The following is an 18,391-nucleotide window of genomic DNA, read 5'->3' on the forward strand; positions in this document are numbered from 1 at the left end:
ATTCTAAGAACAATTTTGTATCTTGTTTCCTTGGGTTTTCTCACAACCATTCAGAATTCTCCTCACATGACTCCATTCTTGGACAGTGTTCTACCCAACACCTGTATGTAACCTGTACATATAGCATGTATAAACACACACACGCACAAACACACACAAATACACCAATAAAAATAAAATAGATATTTTAAACTATAGAAATTAGGGATTGTCTTAGGGTCCTTTTACTGCAATGAGACACCAAGACCAAAAAGCAATTTAGAAAGAAGGGATTTATTTGGCTTATGATGGTAGTTTGAATATGCTCCGCCCAGGGAGTGTCACTGTGAAGAGGTGTGGCCTTTTTGGAGTAGGTGTGGCCTTGTTGGAGTAGGTGCGTCATTGTGGGGTGGGCAATGAGACCCTCCTAACCACTTGGGAGCTACTCTTCCCCTAGCAGCCTTCAGATGAAGATGTAGAACTCTGTGCTCCTCCTGCACCATGCACATCTGATGCTGCCATGCTCCTGCCTTGATAATAATGGACTGAATCTCTGAACCTGTAAGCCAGCCCTAATTAAATGTTGTCATCATAAGAGTTGCCTTGGTCATGGTGTCTGCTCTCACAGCAGTAAAACTCTAACTAACACATTTACACTTCCAGATCATAGTCCATCATTAGGAGAAATTGGGTCAAGAACTCAAGCAGGGAAGGGACCTGGAGGCAGGAGCTGATACAGAGGCCATGGAGAGGTGCTGCTTACTGACCTGCTCCCCGTGGCTTTCTTAGCCTGCTTTCTTATAGAACCTAGGACCACCTGCCCAGGGATGAACCCCCTACAATGGGCTGGGCCCTCCCACATCAATCACTAATTAAGAAAATGCCCTACAGTTGGATATTATGGAGACTTTTTCTCAATTGAGGTTCCTCAGATAACTCTAGCTGGTATCAAGTTGACGTAAAACTATGCAGCACAGCCATATGGCACAGTTTGGAGATTATAGAATAATGAAAGAGAATACATACTCCAACTAAAATCCAAAAACTAATACACAAGACCCTTTAAGTTCTATCTTCCCAACGTTCCCACAGCGAACTTTACATTCATTTGGAGGAGTAGGAGTGCTGGGGGATTGTTTTAAGAAACATTTAATGAAATGTTACATTTTCATATTTGTAACCAAGCAACAAGCTGCAAGAGAAAAGATTAACTTCTGAGACCATTGTGAGAACATGGTTCCAGGCTAGTAGAGAAGGCTCCCACCCAACACCTTTCTTCTGTTACACAGGAGACAAGGACACCAGTTCAGGAAAAGCAGGGGAGTTTGGAGTGAAAAATTCAGAGTCAAGATGCTGGGGAAACCTTAGAAGTGTGGACCAACACTCATGCCCCACCCACCCAGCGTCACCCCTGCCTTCAGCATGCTTGGCTGCATTGCCATCTCTTCATCCAGATGGGTTTCCTGCTCAGAATCTGGACAATTCCTTCATCCCATGAAAAGCAATTTTCCAAAAAGAGACGAAGTTCCCTTTTGATTCTCTATGTGACCCCACTCCAAACTGCCATCATTGTCCAGCCAAAGGAGGGGAAACAACCATGAATTCACTCACACTTGTTAGTGACAGTGGATAGTGATGCTGCTGCTTTCCAATGGCAGCATCGCACGGTGGGATTTCTAGAGCAATATACTTGAGGCCACACTGGATGTTTCCAGCTCTGCCTTGGATGAAAAAGAAAGTTGGCCAAAAAGAAGAAACTTGCATGTGTTGGAGCAACCTTGCATGTATGACATGAAAAGAACTCGGTCGCAGTGTATGATCCTGTTAATAAGTTCTTGAATTCACTTATAAGCATTTTATTGAGGATATTTATATCCGTATTGATCAGAAAAGTCAGTCTCTAGTTTCTGTTGTCGTTTAGCCGGTAAGGACTGGCTTTGTCAAGTGAGCTCTCCAGTCTTCCTTCCTTCTACTCTGAACAATTTGAGGAGGATTTGGTAGAATCTTCTAAAGATTTAGAATAATCAAAACAAGTGCCTGAAGATACTTCATTAATTTCAGTGTTGGATATGAAGTGGCTTAGCCTAGGGCTGGAAAGATGGCTTGGCAGTTACAAGTATACAGTGCTCTTGAAGAAGAAGGACCCAAGAATAAATTCCCAGCACCCACATCAGGTGACTCAAGACTCCCTATAAGTAACTCCAGCTCCTGGGATTCCTACACTCTCTCCTGCTTCCTTGGGTGCCAGTATGCCCAAAACCCCACACAGGCACACATAGATAATACGCAACTAAAGATTAAAAATAAATTTCAGGGGCTGGAAAGATGGCTGCAATGGTTAAAAGCACTGACTGCTCTTCCAAAGGACCGGAGTTCAATTCCTGGCACCCACATGGCAGTTCACAACTATATGTAACTCTAGTTCCAGGGCATCTGCCACCCTAGCACAGACATATAGGCAGAGCAGCAATGCACATAAAAATAAGTAAATGTTTTTTGAAAAGGTAAAATTAAAAAATGTGAAACAGCTTAGTCTTTCTCAGTTAAACTTGAGTACTTACAATAGATAATGTGAACAGAGCCCTGGTAAGTGGGCTTCGTGTTGGTGGATTTTCCTCTAAACCGCTCTACTCTAAAGCACTGTGTTCCCCTGCCTGAAACATATGACCTCATATATGGGTACACATCCAGTAGGAGCTTGTTTTAAACAATTGTACCAAGTGGCAACTATGTAGGAAGCAGAGATCAATTGCAAAAACTTCTTACGGAAGAACCTGAGTGAGTTTTTGTCTACTGTCTCCTCTCTGCAGTGATTTTGACCAGAATCTGCCAGTCAACATAAGTAAACATTGCTCTTTAGTACCATATTCCAGGGTGTGCAGGGGCCACACAACCACTTTGCTCTTTAGTACCATATTTGGGACATAGTATTTTTTTAAAAACAAGACTCAGAATTTTTGACCCATTGCACAAGAGCTTTCATGGAATCTTCCATTTTCCCAGCTGTCGGGGACTCAGATTTCCCCCTCATTTGTTCCAGGATAATATCTACTGTTGTTTAGCCAAAATAAACTATTTCTTGCCCTAAACCTTTTCTTCCCTCTTGTTCTTGCTACAGATTAACAGACTGTTACATCTGGAATTGCATGTGTCATCCACTTGAGAAATAGTTGTCTTATCTTCGGGGCAAAGAGGGTTTCATAGAAAGATAATCTGCATTCTGTTCTTCTAGTGGCTCAAAGAATGAGCCACTGTTTCCTATTAAGCAATTCGAGGATTCATGTGCTGACGCCAGACTGTATCAAAGAGCCATGGTTAGGTCTGTCAGACCACTGTCTGACCTAAGTGACCTGGGGAAAGGTGTGGTGACTCGGTGCCGAGATACAAACTCCTCCATCCCACTGGGAGATTCTTGTGATGATCTGATGATCATAAGAATTTTTAGAATCTTTTTGTACTTAAAATTATAACCTTCACATTTTTCCATGATAAAATAATCTTCAGCTACTCTATTTGTACATATACATACACATACATATATACTACTATACATACACACATACACTATACATATACACATACACATATACATATGTTTTGTTAGTCTTTATTGACTAACAAAAAGTTCCCAGTTGTCCAATACTTTCATTGATTTTTATTTCCTGCCATTGTATGTTATCCTTGTCTATTTTCTGTTGTAATAACAGAATATCACAAACTGAAATTTTTATAAAGAATAGAAACACACTTAACTCGGGAGTTCTGGAGGTTGGGAAGCCCAAGAACACGATGCTGGTGAAGGCCTGTTTGCTGCACCACAACCCAGCACAGGACGAACAAGGTGAGACGGCGAGCGTGCTAGCATCATCTCCCTTTGCCTCTTACAAAGCCATCAGCATCAACACAGTTGTTCCACCTTGATGAATCACCTAACCCTGACTAGCTTCCAAAGGTCCCACTTCCACACCACGGTGATGTGTACTTAGAATTAGCTTTCCACTACACAAACTTTCAGAGACAACCCACACATCACAGCAGAGACAGTACCTGCCTCAGAGATCATCCTTGTCAATGTGGATTTCGTCGTGACTGTTTTGTTCTAATGCATCTTAAGAAATTTCAGGTCAAATGATATAAGCTTTAAAAGGAAACAAAACAAAACCAAAAAAAGCCAGTTTATGGGGCTGGAGATATAGCTCAGCAGGTAAGAACATTTGTTGCTCTTGCAGAGGACCTAAGTTCAGTTCCCAGCACCCATGTCAGGGAGTTCATAATTACCCACATCTCCAGGTCCAGGGGATCTGATGCCCTCTTCTGGTCTCCATAAGCACCTGCATACTCATGCTTATACACACACACACACACACACACACACACACACACACACACATGCACTAACACATTATTTGTAAATTTAAATAAATATAAAAAGTAAATCTTTCTTTTAAAACAGATGGTAAACACTGCCAAACCATGCTCCTCTAATGGGTAGGTATCCATAGGCACTTCCCTGTTCTACAGAGAACACCAGACTGCCATAAAGCAGCGTCTCTTTATTCATAAATTCATTCTTTGGGTTAACAGGGTATTCTGTCTAAGAATCCCTTGGTTGGCTTTGGCTACAGCCATTTATGCTTTTGAAAGTTCTTAGTTTCTTCTTTTTCAGATTGAAAGTCCTTTACTTACACAATGTGACTTGAAGATGTGCTAAGAAAAAATATGTTATGCTTCTTACTTGAATAAATAATGAGTCTAGCCTGTCAGTGTAAACACTTCAAGCCAGGTCTTATCCTCAACGTTATATATGCTAAGTGCTCAAAACAAATCAGGCAGATGGGCTTGCTTTTTATAGATGATGAATCTGAATCATAAGAACTTAAAAGGCTGAGCTTAGAATCCAAGCATTCTGCTCCCAGAATTCACAAACCTAACCATGACATCATACTTCACTTCTGAAATTAGCTGAAACTTGTCCCTTGGAAATAATACAAATGACATTTTTTATTCATTCATTTCTATTTTATGTGTGTGTCGTGCCTGCATAGATAAATACTGCATGTGTGCAATACCTATGAAGACCAGAAGGGGGCATTAGATCCTCTAGCACTGAAGTTACAGGTAGTGTGAGCAAAGGTTTGGGTGCTGGGAACTGACCCCAGGTACTCTGCAAGAACAATTAGTGTTCACTAAATTCTTCCTCCAGCCCTCACAAATAACATTCTTGACTGTTTTCTAGATATCAGAGATATAAAACTTTATCTTGATTTGCTTAAATAAATTAAGCAAAGTACTAATGTGTATTACCAAGTTTCGTGTTACTGTAACAAAAAACTAATAGTGAAGCTCATAAAGAAAAATATTTATTTTAGTTCCTGGAAATCTCAGTCTGTGACCATGTGGCCCCATTATGCTTGGGCTTGTTGTGAGACTGAACTTCCTGAGGGGACAGAGAGCAGAGAGAAGGATAAAGGGGCGAGGTCCTAATGTTCCTTCTAAAGAAACCCTCTGATGATTTAATGTGTCACTAGGCTCCACCCACAGTCTCCACCTACAGCACCTATAGCTTCAGACCAATCCTCCATTATATGGGTCTTAGAACATTCCATTTCCAAAACTACCCATCATCCAGCTACTCTAACCCATAAAGGTCCAATGGCTTCCATCCATCTATATTTTAATTTGTTTCTCTCAGTCTTTGAGTTTGATATAAATGTATGCTCTATCCAGATGTCTCTAAATCTCTGGTAACCATATGAAGCTTTGTCCTCTCCTCAGATGTAGCAACAATGACTTCTGGTAGGATTTATGTGTGTCATATTGGTCAAGGACAGTCCCAGGTGTTCTAGAGGATGCTTAATCTTGTCCCCACTACCTCCATGGAGATCTTTCCTTTTGTACCTGAGACAAGACCACTGCTGGTAAAGACAGAAGTAATTCTCATTGGTATGTATTCTAAGTGAAGTATAAATAAACACACATTAGTTACGACCCAGCAGGTTCAGAGAGTAGCAGATAACTGTATCTAACATGAGATAGGACTAAAAGCATCTAACATAGAGACTGTAGATTCAACACGCACACAAATACATATGACGGCAAAGCCATTGTGACTTGAGAGATTGCTGGAGCATTTATCATCTGGCCCACACCTGAGCTCTGAGATTTGAGAGGAAACAGAGGGGTGTCACTCACTGCTTCATCCCAGTCCTGATTACATATTGCTGGCCTCTCCACCCTTCCTTCCTCATTACAATTATCTGATCCCTCAAAGCCTCTTGCTGGCACTGCCTCCTTGGGAAGTCAAGCTTCCCAACAGACAGCTTTTTTTCCATACTAACCTTTCTGCAGCCAGCCATCTGTCACTGAGGTGCCACTCTTCATGCCTGTTCTCAAGTCAAGCAAGGTTCTCCTGGTTCTTACAGAAAAAAAGAAAAAAGAAAAGACGTTTGATAGCATCCTGGGTTCTTTGAAGATCGTATCACAGGGATCGTGTGATCTTGGAAACACCCAAAGGCACCATGCAGCACCCATGCCCCATACACATGGAAAGAGCTCTGGGGTAGGCGGACCTCTATTTACTGATGGCTCCCATGGAGACAACCCCATCAGCCCCATAGGCATAGATCAGTGTGATTTGTTCAGCATCTCTAAGCACTGGCAAATACAACAATAAGGAAAACTAAAAATAAATAAAATAAAATAAACCTAAGAAAAGAAACATCTTAAGCTCCTCCAAATTTCTCAAGTTTGGAACACGCAAGGCGACATTTTCTGTCTTGTTTCTATACATGGATCTCTCTAAAACATAGGACATTGGATTCTGTCTGGCAGGTCCTTTGCTAACGAGTTATTTATCATGACAAAGTCAGTTGTCTGGGCCACATGAAGTCCCCTGGGCCTGAGTGTGGGAGGCCCTGGCTAAGGAAATCATGTCATTCCTTGAACTATAGATTATTGTTCTGGCAAAAGGCAAGTGGCTGTATGTTCTCATTCCTAGGAAAGCATCCAAGACTTCCCTTCTTCCAGTTTGTCCTAAACATGCTATTCCTTAGACTGGCTTCCTTTCTCATGGACATGCCCTGTGGGCATGCTCTACTGCTGCTAAAGGACTGTCACGTTTCTGCCATCTGTGCACACACAGGAAGGGCCACAGCCTCAACTGGCATCCCTCAGAGAGACAATGGGAAAAGTGATACATTCACAATGGGAAAAGTGATACATTCACAATGGGAAAAGTGATACACTCACAATGGGAAAAGTGATACATTCACAATGGGAAAAGTGATACACTCACAATGGGAAAAGTGATACATTCACGGGTGTTCTCGGAAGGAGCCTAAGACTCCAAGCAGCAGAGTCCAAAAACATCCTACAGCTGGTACTTTTTCTTCAGCAGATTTGAGAGCTGGCTTGCCAGGGAAGAGGGAAAGCACATATTAGAAAGAAATCAGCACCCACACACATACCCCTGCCCCCAGTCTCAAGCTTCTGTTTTAATTGTTTTAGTACACCATTTGCCTTTGCTTGTGATTCTGTTGTAAGGGCCTGCTGTTGCATGCTCCCAGAGGTGAGCTCCCATCCTTTACTTTCACCTGTGTGGTCTGTTGTAGAGCAGGTCTGTCTGCAGACTCACGGGATACTTGAGCTGGAAAGAAGTGTAGACTTCAACTATTCTAGCACTCTATCTTTGTGGACAGAAAGATGAAACTTACAAACTTACGTAGTAATCAGGTGCAGAGCCGGCAGAGAAGTGTACAAAATATGGAGGGATCTTGCCAACTCAGACTCCATTGTACATTCACCATTATTTTTTGTTAAGTTCGACTTCAAGACTCCAATGTTGATTCTGGGGCCGGAGAAATGGCTGAGCAATTAAAAGCACATGTTCTTCTTGCAGAGGGCCCAGTTTCAGTTCCCAGTACCCACATAGTGGCTCACAAGCATTCCTAAGCTTAGTTCCAGGGGATCTTATGCCTCTTCTGACATCTATAGGCACCAAAGGCACACATGACATACATGCATACACACATACAGGCAAAATACTCACACACATAAAATAAATCCAAAAGCAATTATTCTGAATAGTTTTATTTTAAAAAATAATTAAAACCTTTGGAAGGAAAGGGAATGTTTATACATTGATGATGAGGCTAGCAACCAGTCCCACCACTGTAGAAATTGGTACAGAGGCTCCTCAAAAGACTAAAATCATACCTGATCATGCGTATGACCCGTGTACACCACCCTTGGGTATATAGAGCCTGAAAGACTCTATGCTAACACAGCACAGAGATGCTTGTATATCTGGGTTTATAGCTTCCCTAGTCACAAAGGCCAAGACCTCAATGCAGCCCCAGAGCCCAACAACAGCTGAGTGCATAATGGAAATGTGGTATCAATACACAATGAAGCTTTAATCAACCATAAACAAGAATGACACTAAGCTGTTTGCAGAGAATAAACAAATTTGAGGGCAAAATAACTCAGACAAATATCACACATTTTCTCTCACTTGTGAATCCTAGGTGTTACACGGATATATAAACCACATATGTACATGAAACATGAAATATAAAGTCAAGCTACAGGGGAATGGATTGGAATAATGATAGGAGACAGGGGAAGAAAGGGAGAGGCAGGAACAGTCAACATACATGATGCCCTTTTATTGAAATGTCACTGTAAAACCCATGGTTCTACCCAATGACATACACCAAAATTAATATTTAAAATTCTGTTGTTTTCTAAATGCCCCTGCTTATTTAGAGCAAATAATGCATTATTTTGAAATTTGAGCTATCAAAATTTGAAGAACCTTAATGTAGCTCTATCCAACTGAACCAAAAGACATCAGGCTTTGAGGTAGTTAGAATGGCATTTAAGTCAATACTGGATCTGTGTTCAGTTTCATAAATAAACGTGTCATATCTGTCATCTTCTTTTATTTATGTGGAGCCTGGGGTTAGTGACAATCTATTAAGCTCACACCAAATCCTCTGAAGAGAAATTAATCAAATCATCATGACAGAATGGCATGTCAGACACTGTTGACATTCCAGACAATAACACAAAACCAAGACAGCAGTAAGCAGACAGGACATATGTTCAGCCTACACAAACAGTTTCCAGGCAGGCATAGACCTTGCATTTTCTATAAGCAGCAACTGATCAACCCCTGTACTCACAGGAAGGTAGATTCCACATTTCCTACAGGTAATGTTGTTTCCATAACAATTGTTCATAAGATAATTTTTTAACGGAACCTGCATTTTGGAGATATCGCCGCACTAGTTTGGCTATCAATCTTTAGTGTCTGTAGTGGATCACGAAGACCCTCTATGGAAATGTCTACTCAGACACTGTGAGTGTGATCTTAACTGGAAAAGTGATAAAGAGATCCATCCTTGACTCTCTGGATAGAGCTGATATAACCTGATGGTTAATACTGGTAATCAATTACAGAATCTAGAGTCACCCAAGAGACAAGCCTCAAGGCACAGCTTTCTGTGGGCTGGGCTCCTGAGCTGAGTAAAAGGAGACAGGTGGGAGGAGTCAGTGGAGTGGGAAGAGCTAGAGGATGGGAGGAGTTGGAGGAGCAGAAGGAGTAGAAGGAACGAGAGGAACAAGAAGAGAGGAGGGGACAGGAGAAGAGAGGAAAACAAAGAAGAGAGAAGAGAAAAAGGAGAAAGTAGAAGAAGGAGAGAGGGGAGCAGAAGAGAGATATAGAAGAAGTCAAAGTCAAGACACAAAGAGGCACACTTAAATGTAAAGACAAGCTGGGGTGATGACAAGTCACAGGCACTCCGAAGCTTCATGAAGTGATTAAGCATTCTCTCCTGGTTCTTCAAATGCACCCTGTTCCAAACTCTGATTCGGGGCAGACTTTGGTGGCCAGAACCAAGAGAGAATGTGTTTCCTTGGTTGTGGCCGTATCAGGCCAGCTTCTGCCTCAGTGGCTCCATCTGCAAAAAGTATTAGTGTATAGTTAACTGTACAAATGAACAGGTTTCACTATGACATTTTCATAAATGTGTATAATATATTTGATCATATTTATGTCTGTCGTCACCTTCTTTTATCTCCCCCATCTGTCCTTTTCCTCTCCCCAAATAAACCTCTTTGTATTTTCCTTCCTTTTTAAGTCTAAATGTGTCTTCTCTCAGAATGATGCTTACTGATGGCTTTTAGGGTTCATTCAGGTAACCCAAAAAGATCTCAAGGTTCTCACAGTCATTACACCTACAAAGACCTTTTCCCCAATAATGTCATACTCACGGGTTACAGGGATGTCTTTGGTGATCCACTATAAGCCCATTAGAACTTACAGACCTGGCTGACTTTACTACGGTAAAGATTTCATATCTGGGTGACTTGTCTCCCATCTTATGGTAGGTACACCGTATGAACATGGGGCCAAGAGCACATCAGCAAGAGAGGGTGGAAGGGAGTTCTGGTTCTCAATACCATCACTCATACCAGCTCTCATCCATTCCGTTCCAATCCATCAGCCAGAACTAGCCACAGGGACACAAGTTCAAGGGATGGGCAGATGTAAACGGCACGTGGATGTTTGTGGACACTCTGCAGCATGCAGATCAGATAAGGATTTGAGTCCACCTTGAGGGACAACGTTCCGCATTCTCTCAGTGCAGCCTACCCCTTCTCCACAGAACCACTCCTCCAACAGTTGGTTCAAGTTTCAAAGGTGACAGCATTATCCAGTCTGTCCAAAGTCCTATGTGAAAGGTTTTTGGGTTTGGGGGGATTTTGTTTTGTTTTGTTTTGTTTTGTTTTTTGGATGCTAAGAAAAAAATCTCTCCTTTTGCCAGGTGGGTGGCATGCAGTTCTATCCTGGGCTAGCCCCTTGTCACAGGTTAGGAGCACAACCCCCATAGCCTGCCCTCACTTCCTACTTCAGCTGCAACTCAGGGGTGGCCTGCCCCAACCTCGCACCACACCTTCTAACCAACTACTAAAACTCCAAAGGTGTGGGAGCTAGAGAGGTAGCTCAGTGATTAAGAGCACTTGCTGCTCTTACAGAGGACCAGGGTTCAGTTCCCAGCACCCACAGGGTGGCTCACAACCATTTCTAATCCCAGTTCTAGAAAATAAATCAAGGCCGAAGGAAGAGATGTGTGGGTTGATGCCTGACCTACGTCGGCACCAGGTATGCATGCGGTGCACATACACACATGCAGACAAAACACTCACACAAAAAAATAAGATAAAAATAAAGTTGAAAAAATTTGGGCTGGAGAGATGGCTCAGTGGTTAAGAGCACTGACTGCTCTTCTAAAGGTCCTGAGTTCAAATCCCAGCAACTACATGGTGGCTCACAATCACCCATAATGAGATATGATGCCCTCTTCTGGGGTGTCTGAAGACGGCTACAGTATACTTACATATAATAAATAAATAAATCTTTTTAAAAAATTTTTAACTTAGAGGTTTCTGTGACCTTCTCGGGTTTCACAGTCCCCCTAGAACCAATCACAGAACTCAGGAAAACAGTTTTAAGTTCGCAAAACGGAATAAGTCCAAACCAAAGTGGGAGACTCATGGGGTGATGTCTAGGAGGGTTCCAAACACAGCAGTCCATAACCTCAGGATGGCTCAGCCTCCCAGGACACTGACATCTAAGTACCAGAACTTTTCATGGGGTTTCTTTATGTAAGTGGGCTTGTGGGAGCCACTGGGCTCTCCCCTCCCAGGAAGCCGTGTTAGCATCACAGCCTGTAGGCTTTTTGGGTCTCACAGGTGGCCTTAGCTCTCCAGCAAGACCAGCCTCATCCAGCAGTGTGATCTAAAGGCCAAGCATGAGTCACCTCTTTGCTGTAAACTCAGGTGTGGTCCCGCAGCCCATGATGAATAACAAAGACATTTCCTATCTTTTACTCAGGAAATTCCAGGGGTTTTAGAAGCTTTCTCAGGAGAACCAGGGACAAAGGGTAGCCAAGTTCATTAGACAATTGCTGGGAAGATCAAGCCTAAAGAAGAGTGCAGCTAGGTGTGCCTGCCCCCCAATCACCTACCACACCGGGGAGCCCATCTGTACTCAGAGGATAAAGCCAACGAAGAGAGGTGGGGTGAGGAGGGGGACAAGAACAAGCCCAGACAACACAGGTTCCCCCGTAGCCCTGCCTTTCCTGCTTATAAAGTTCATACATCTCAACACTTGCTTCAGCTCCATAGAGTTGAATACCCATCACTTAAAAAGTGAAGAAGCTAGTAACCAACAGAGAGATGCAAAAGCGAAATTAGTTACCAGGCAATAATCTAAGAATAATAAGAAATGAGGAAGATAACATTATTATTCCAGAGGAAGTTAATAGCTGTGAAACTCACTTTTGTTCCAGCTTTTTAAACAATATACCAAATCGTGAAATAACAGGAAAATGTTTCCAGGAAAAACAGCTAAGAGGGGGCTAGACTCACAGTGGTTCTCAACCTGTGAGTTGCGACCCCTCTGTGGGGTTGAATGACCCTTTCACAAGGGTCGCCTAACACCATTGGAAAACACAGGTATTCACTGTGTGATTCCTAACAGTAGCAAAATTGCAGTTACAAAGTAGCAAGCAGGCTTACCGTAAACCCTCTAGCTGCAGAGCCAGGAAAAAAAAAAAAAAAAAAAAAAACTCACCAAAGCATTCCCTCCCTCACCTAGCACTGTGCCTGCCTTCCCTGGTTCTCCCTGAAAGCTTGTCACCCACCAAGCTGGCAGCCATCTTCCCAGAAGAGACTAGAGACAGAATATAGATGAAGGAACTTTGTTCAGTCAGAGAACATGGAGGGCTTGAGTCCTGCCTAAGCTCTAAGCTAAATTAAGGTGTAAGGAAGAGGCATCAGCCTGAGACTATCCTAAAGCTCCTGGCAGTACATACTGTTCTCTCTTGCAGCTGATGGAAGGACTGAGAAAACGTGAGCCACTGAAACCTGGAAGAATCAAGAAGGTAGAGCAAGCAGACATCCTGAAAGGAACGCCTGGAGACACAGATAATCTTTAAAGCCACTCACAGGAAATAACTCCCTTGGTTAGAAGTCACGTTAGATTAATACCCAGCTCATCTTCCCAGAAGACCTGATTCACAAACTCACTATGCTTAAAGACCACGAAGAGCCCCTATCCCCAAATTGGATTAATTACCCAGATCACCAAAATTAAGATACACTTAATCAAATCTGAGCTTTTAATAAAATACATGTGTTTTATAAGTTTCCTCATTGTTAATTTCAGGGTAAATCTTGTATCCAATAATCTAATGAGGGGACTGGAGAAATGGCTCAGTGGTTAAGAGCACTGGCTGTGCTGTAGAAGACCAGGTTCTGTCCCCAGCATCCACACGACTACCACCATCTGTAACTCCAGTTTCAGAGGAATCTAGCGCCCTCCTCTGGCCCCTGTGGGCACTGCATGCACATGGCACACATACATTTATGCAGACAAAATACTCATACACATAGAATAAAAAAATACATCTTTTTTTTTTTTAGTAATCTAATGAAGATCTTAAACTCCCAGTGTTTTCAACAAGTAGGACATTATTTGTGGGACATACTAACGAGTTTAATAATATCCAATTGGCCCTGATTCGTTGCTTCACTATTTTTCAAAAATGAATGAATGAATGAATGAGTGAATGAAAATGATGCCAACTATAGCAGTAGTAAAAGCAGCCAACTTCCCCAGTAAAGGACACCAGACCACACCTAACCACAGAATGCCAACCCAGAGTCCCTGGCTTGGACACGCCCTGTCTGGTTGTTTATCAACCCGATACAAAAAGACAGACCTCAATGTTCTTGGGTAGCAAAGAAGTTAGTAGATCCACACCCCTGAACCCAAAGATCTCCATGCAGGCTTTACCTTCAGAGTGGCTGCAGTACTACCCCACCCCGCCCCTACCCGCTGTTCCCCTCACCTCCACATCTACCACCTTAACCGGCATCACCATCTGTACATATCTCATGACCTGAATTGACCTTTTAACACTCTGCTTGTTCATTCTCTCTGTTTGCATTCTGGTCCTTTGACTGAAAAATCACAACAGCTTCCCATTGTCCTGCAAAGGCAAGAAATCAGACACAGCTCACAAGAGCCTGCCTGGCTCCTCTTCCCCGCACCACCACCCTCGCCCCTGCCCCTAGCCTCGTCTTCCCACACCATCTCCACTGTGCTTCAACTGCTCTAACCTGCTTGTGTTTGTTTGTGAGTGTTCATTTACTTTTGTTTTTGTTTTGCTTTGAGACAAAGTCTTTCTAAGAGGCTCAGGCTGGCCTGGAACTTACTGTGTAGTGCAAGCTGCCCTCAGAGTCACAGCAATCCTCCTGCCAATGTCTCCCCAATGCTGGGATTGTGGACATGAGCCACTATCCTAGCTTGCCCTTCCTTTTCTCTTCACACAACACTCTATTTTCTCCCTTTTGGAGACACTTCTCCCACTATTCTGCCTCCTGATCTTTGCTTGAACCTTATGTTCCAAAGGAGCTAAGACCTTCCTGTCACCCTTGGGGCACTGCAGCCCGTCACACTCTGCTGGCAGAAGGCTCATCTCCTGCCCAGGAAACAAGAGCACGTTCATTCTAAGTGCATGTTATATCCTCTACTAGCAGGAAAGAGGGCGGGCGGAGAGAGAAAGAGAAAATAGTGTTTGTACAGACACAAGAGACACCAGGAAAAAGAAATAATACACGAAACACCTAAGGGAAAGCAATTATGCTAAGGAACCACAGAAATTCACCACAAACTTTCTGGCAACTTCAGCCATAAAAGGGGTGGGGGTATACTGAAGTAAATTCTGTAATTTCAAAATAACAGAAAAGAATGCAAATTTGTTTGATATGAGAGGGGTTCCTCCCCCACAGATGTCTGAAATCTCTCTATCATAGAGTTTATAGTATAGCTCAAAGAAAATGCAATTGTTGCATCTCATTTGTTTAGGCTGGCTCACCAAATATAGTCAGCCATCCCAAGTGGAAGCAACCGTTAGATTTACTGATCACTAAGCAACTCAAAGAAAAACAGCTCCGAACCTCATACTCTAAGGTAAAGGGCTGCCGCTGGAAAGAACTGGGATGGTTATGAATAGAAAATACATCTGAAGAGATTACCATAAAGCCTGGTGAACTGTTAGCACCCAATAACCTGTGCTTTCTCGGGAACAAAGAATGTGCATTCAGCTTTCCTGTGCCGTAAGAACAACCATCCCACCTCACCGAGCCATGGACGGGCACGCTCTGAGCCTAGACATCCTGGACACAAGAGTTAGCACTGCCTTGAACCGGATGTGTGCCTTTATATGTATTCTTTAACCTTTCTGGTCCCAAATTCCATCACATATAAAATGAGGATGATATTGGCACCCGGTGTTCACAGGACTATTGAGTTCGAATAAATGAATATATGAAGCACTTAGAACAATGCTCTTTGCTTTATGAGGCTGTGTGGATATTTATTGCTAGTTGTAGAGGAGAAACTGAACCAATACATAAAATATATGTCCACTGTACAGTTTGGGGAAGTTCTTTCCCAAGGGAAAGGGAGCCAAGAATTGAGGTAGGAAGTTTAATAATATTTATCTTTTTACTGGCATTTTGCAGTAGACCACACATGTTACCTATATCCCAATGTTGAAAGTTTGCACTCAGTAGCTTAAACTGTTTCCATATTTTTTTCTTTTATTCTTTTTGAGTTTTTTTTTTTTTTTTTCTAGACAGGGTTTCTCTGTATAGTCCTGGCTGTCCTGGAACTCACTCTGTAGACCAGGCTGGCCTCGAACTCAGAAATCCGCCTGCCTCTGCCTCCCAAGTGCTGGAATTAAAGGCATGTGCCACCACTGCCCGGCTTGTTTTCATAATTTTTAATATGTAAATATGTGTGTGTTTGTATGTGTATGTTTGGGGAGGGGGCGTGCATCCGTCTGCAGTGTATGTGTGTGTTAACTGCTTTTCCTTTTCTGTTTCTTTTTTTTTTTTAAATATTTATTTATTATTTTAAATAAGTACACTGTAGCTGTCTTCAGACATACCAGAAGAGGGAGTCAGATATCATTATGGGTGGTTGTGAGCCACCATGTGGTTGCTGGGATTCGAACTCAGGAACTTCGGAAGAGCAGTCACTGCTCTTACCCGCTGAGCCATCTCACCAGCCCCCTTTTCTGTTTCTTAAGTAGCCTTGGCCAGGTTGTGAGCCTGGAAGGGGGCCACTGTTCTTAACAAAGAGGGCATGGTGGCTCAAGGATGATGAGCTCAGAGACCCCACACACTGACACAGAGCCTTTCCTGTGAGTGTGTGGCTTCTGGAAAGCCCCAGGTTGACAGAAGCAATTTGAGCAATTGTCTGAGCGTAAGAATAAAGGTCAAACAGAGGGTAGCAGGACTTGCCTCCATGGAAGGAGGTGGGTGTGAGGTAAAAGATCTGGGGGGCTGAAGGGTGCTCTGAAATCTTGTCTGGAGACTAAAACATGCCATATACCATTGTATGAGGGTGTGGGTGTGCATCAATTCTGTGGATGAGCCAAGGTCAGACAAGAGGAAGTCCTAGAGCAGTGGGAGGCCTCTCTCGCACACTGCTGGATGACTAATCCCTAATAAAGAATCCTGTGTAGTGTTCTGCACAGCGGGCGAGCGTTTTCAAAAAGAATAGAGAGCTTTCACCCAAGCCTAAGCCTCTATTTCTAAACACCTCCGGTTTGCGGAGGAAAACACCTGCCCAGCCATCCTTTCCTCAGACCTAAACAAAGGAACGCTGGGAAGAATAACATTCACAAAGAGGAGATACTTTGTGTTCAAGCAACAGCCATTTTACTAGTAATTCTTTAAGTTGGCATAAAAGATAATAATGGCTTCGCTGTGTCATTTTCATAGTATAAGTCATTATGCATTGTTCTTTTTGTTCCTCTCCTCTATTTCCCCACTCCTTCCCTTCCATAGACCCTCCTTTCTTCCCTCCAAATAGGCCTCCTCTTTGCTTTTCTATCACAAGCATTCCTTAGCCTCTCTCTTCACCCTTAAGATGTTTCCTTCCACTCTCATAAGTCCCACCTCCTTTCTTGTCCTGCACACACACACACTTTAATCTAGACTTTTAAAATTGTTGTTATTGTTATTATTATTATTATTATTATTATTATTATTATTATTATTTGTGTGTGCATGTGTGAATGTGTATGTGTGTGTGTGTGTGTGCGTGCGCACGCGCACATGTGTACACATATGCACGCACACTCATGGCTCAGGGAAGGGTGCCAGCGTGTACCTGTGGAGATCAGAGGGCAACTTAGAGAAGCTGATTCTCTGCCCCCTCAGAACTCAGGTTGTAAGGTTTGATGTCAGATGGCTTTATCTGCTGAGCCATCTCACTGGCACCTAAATCTAAATTTTTAAAGGATGATCAGGAAATTTCTTCAAAACCAAAGCAAATGGCCCTTGTGTTTATCCCCTGTCAATGGAAGGAAGAAAAAAAAAAGGCTTCTTTTTCTTTTCATTTACCTATTTTGTTTTTATTTTTTATTTTTTATTGGATATTTTTTATTTGCATTTCAAATGTTATCCCCTTTCCCAGTACCCCCCCAGCTCTCCTACCCCCTACACCTGCTTCTATGAGGGTATTCCCCCACCCACCTACCCACCCACTCCCGCCTCCCAGTCCTTGCATTCCCCTACACTGGGGCATCGAGCCTTCACAGGAAAGGAAGACCAAAGTGTCATGCTTCTGTCCTTCTTAGAAGGGGGAACAAAATACTCAAGGGAGGAAATAAAAAGAAGCCTTCTTTAAGGAGACAAACCTCAGTGGGTTGAGATGTTTCCCAGTACTTGGAGGCCCCCCTGTGGTGGGAGCCACAGAGAGCTCTACAGGGAAGGTCAACAAGAAAGGGAGAACATTAGGAAATCAGCAAAGAACAAATATAACCAATTAAAAAAATTATAATGTCCAGATGACCACAGAGGCAGGTACAAGGCCCTTCTAAGCAGGACCTAGGTGATGTTGTAAGGGCATCCCAGGTATCTTCAGAGCATGTCACTTTGTCTAACCCTGGAAAGGTAAAATGTTAGAGACCAAGAGATCTTGGATACAAGATTTGTTAAGCTGTTACCTCTACAATGGGGGAACCAATCTTGGCCTAGTTTCCAAAGCCACCAACAGCCTTGATAGATCAGAGAAAACACAGTATTCTATACTGATGCTTTGAGGAGATATAAGTACATCGGCGGCTTACATTGAACATCATTAGCTACAGATCAAAGGGGTGGAGGGTACTGTGGGTCAGGCAGTCTTAGCCTTGAAGAGGTGTGTCAAGAGCAGCTCATGCCTCTTGATGGTTGGTTTTATGGTAGTGGGCAATGGCTGATGTCAATTAGAGAGTCGGAGATTCAACACTAGGAAAGGAACTTAGGGCTGGCTCTTGCTTTTGAT

This window comes from Mastomys coucha, unplaced genomic scaffold, assembly GCF_008632895.1.
Source record: "Mastomys coucha isolate ucsf_1 unplaced genomic scaffold, UCSF_Mcou_1 pScaffold5, whole genome shotgun sequence".
Taxonomy (NCBI): Eukaryota; Metazoa; Chordata; class Mammalia; order Rodentia; family Muridae; genus Mastomys; species Mastomys coucha.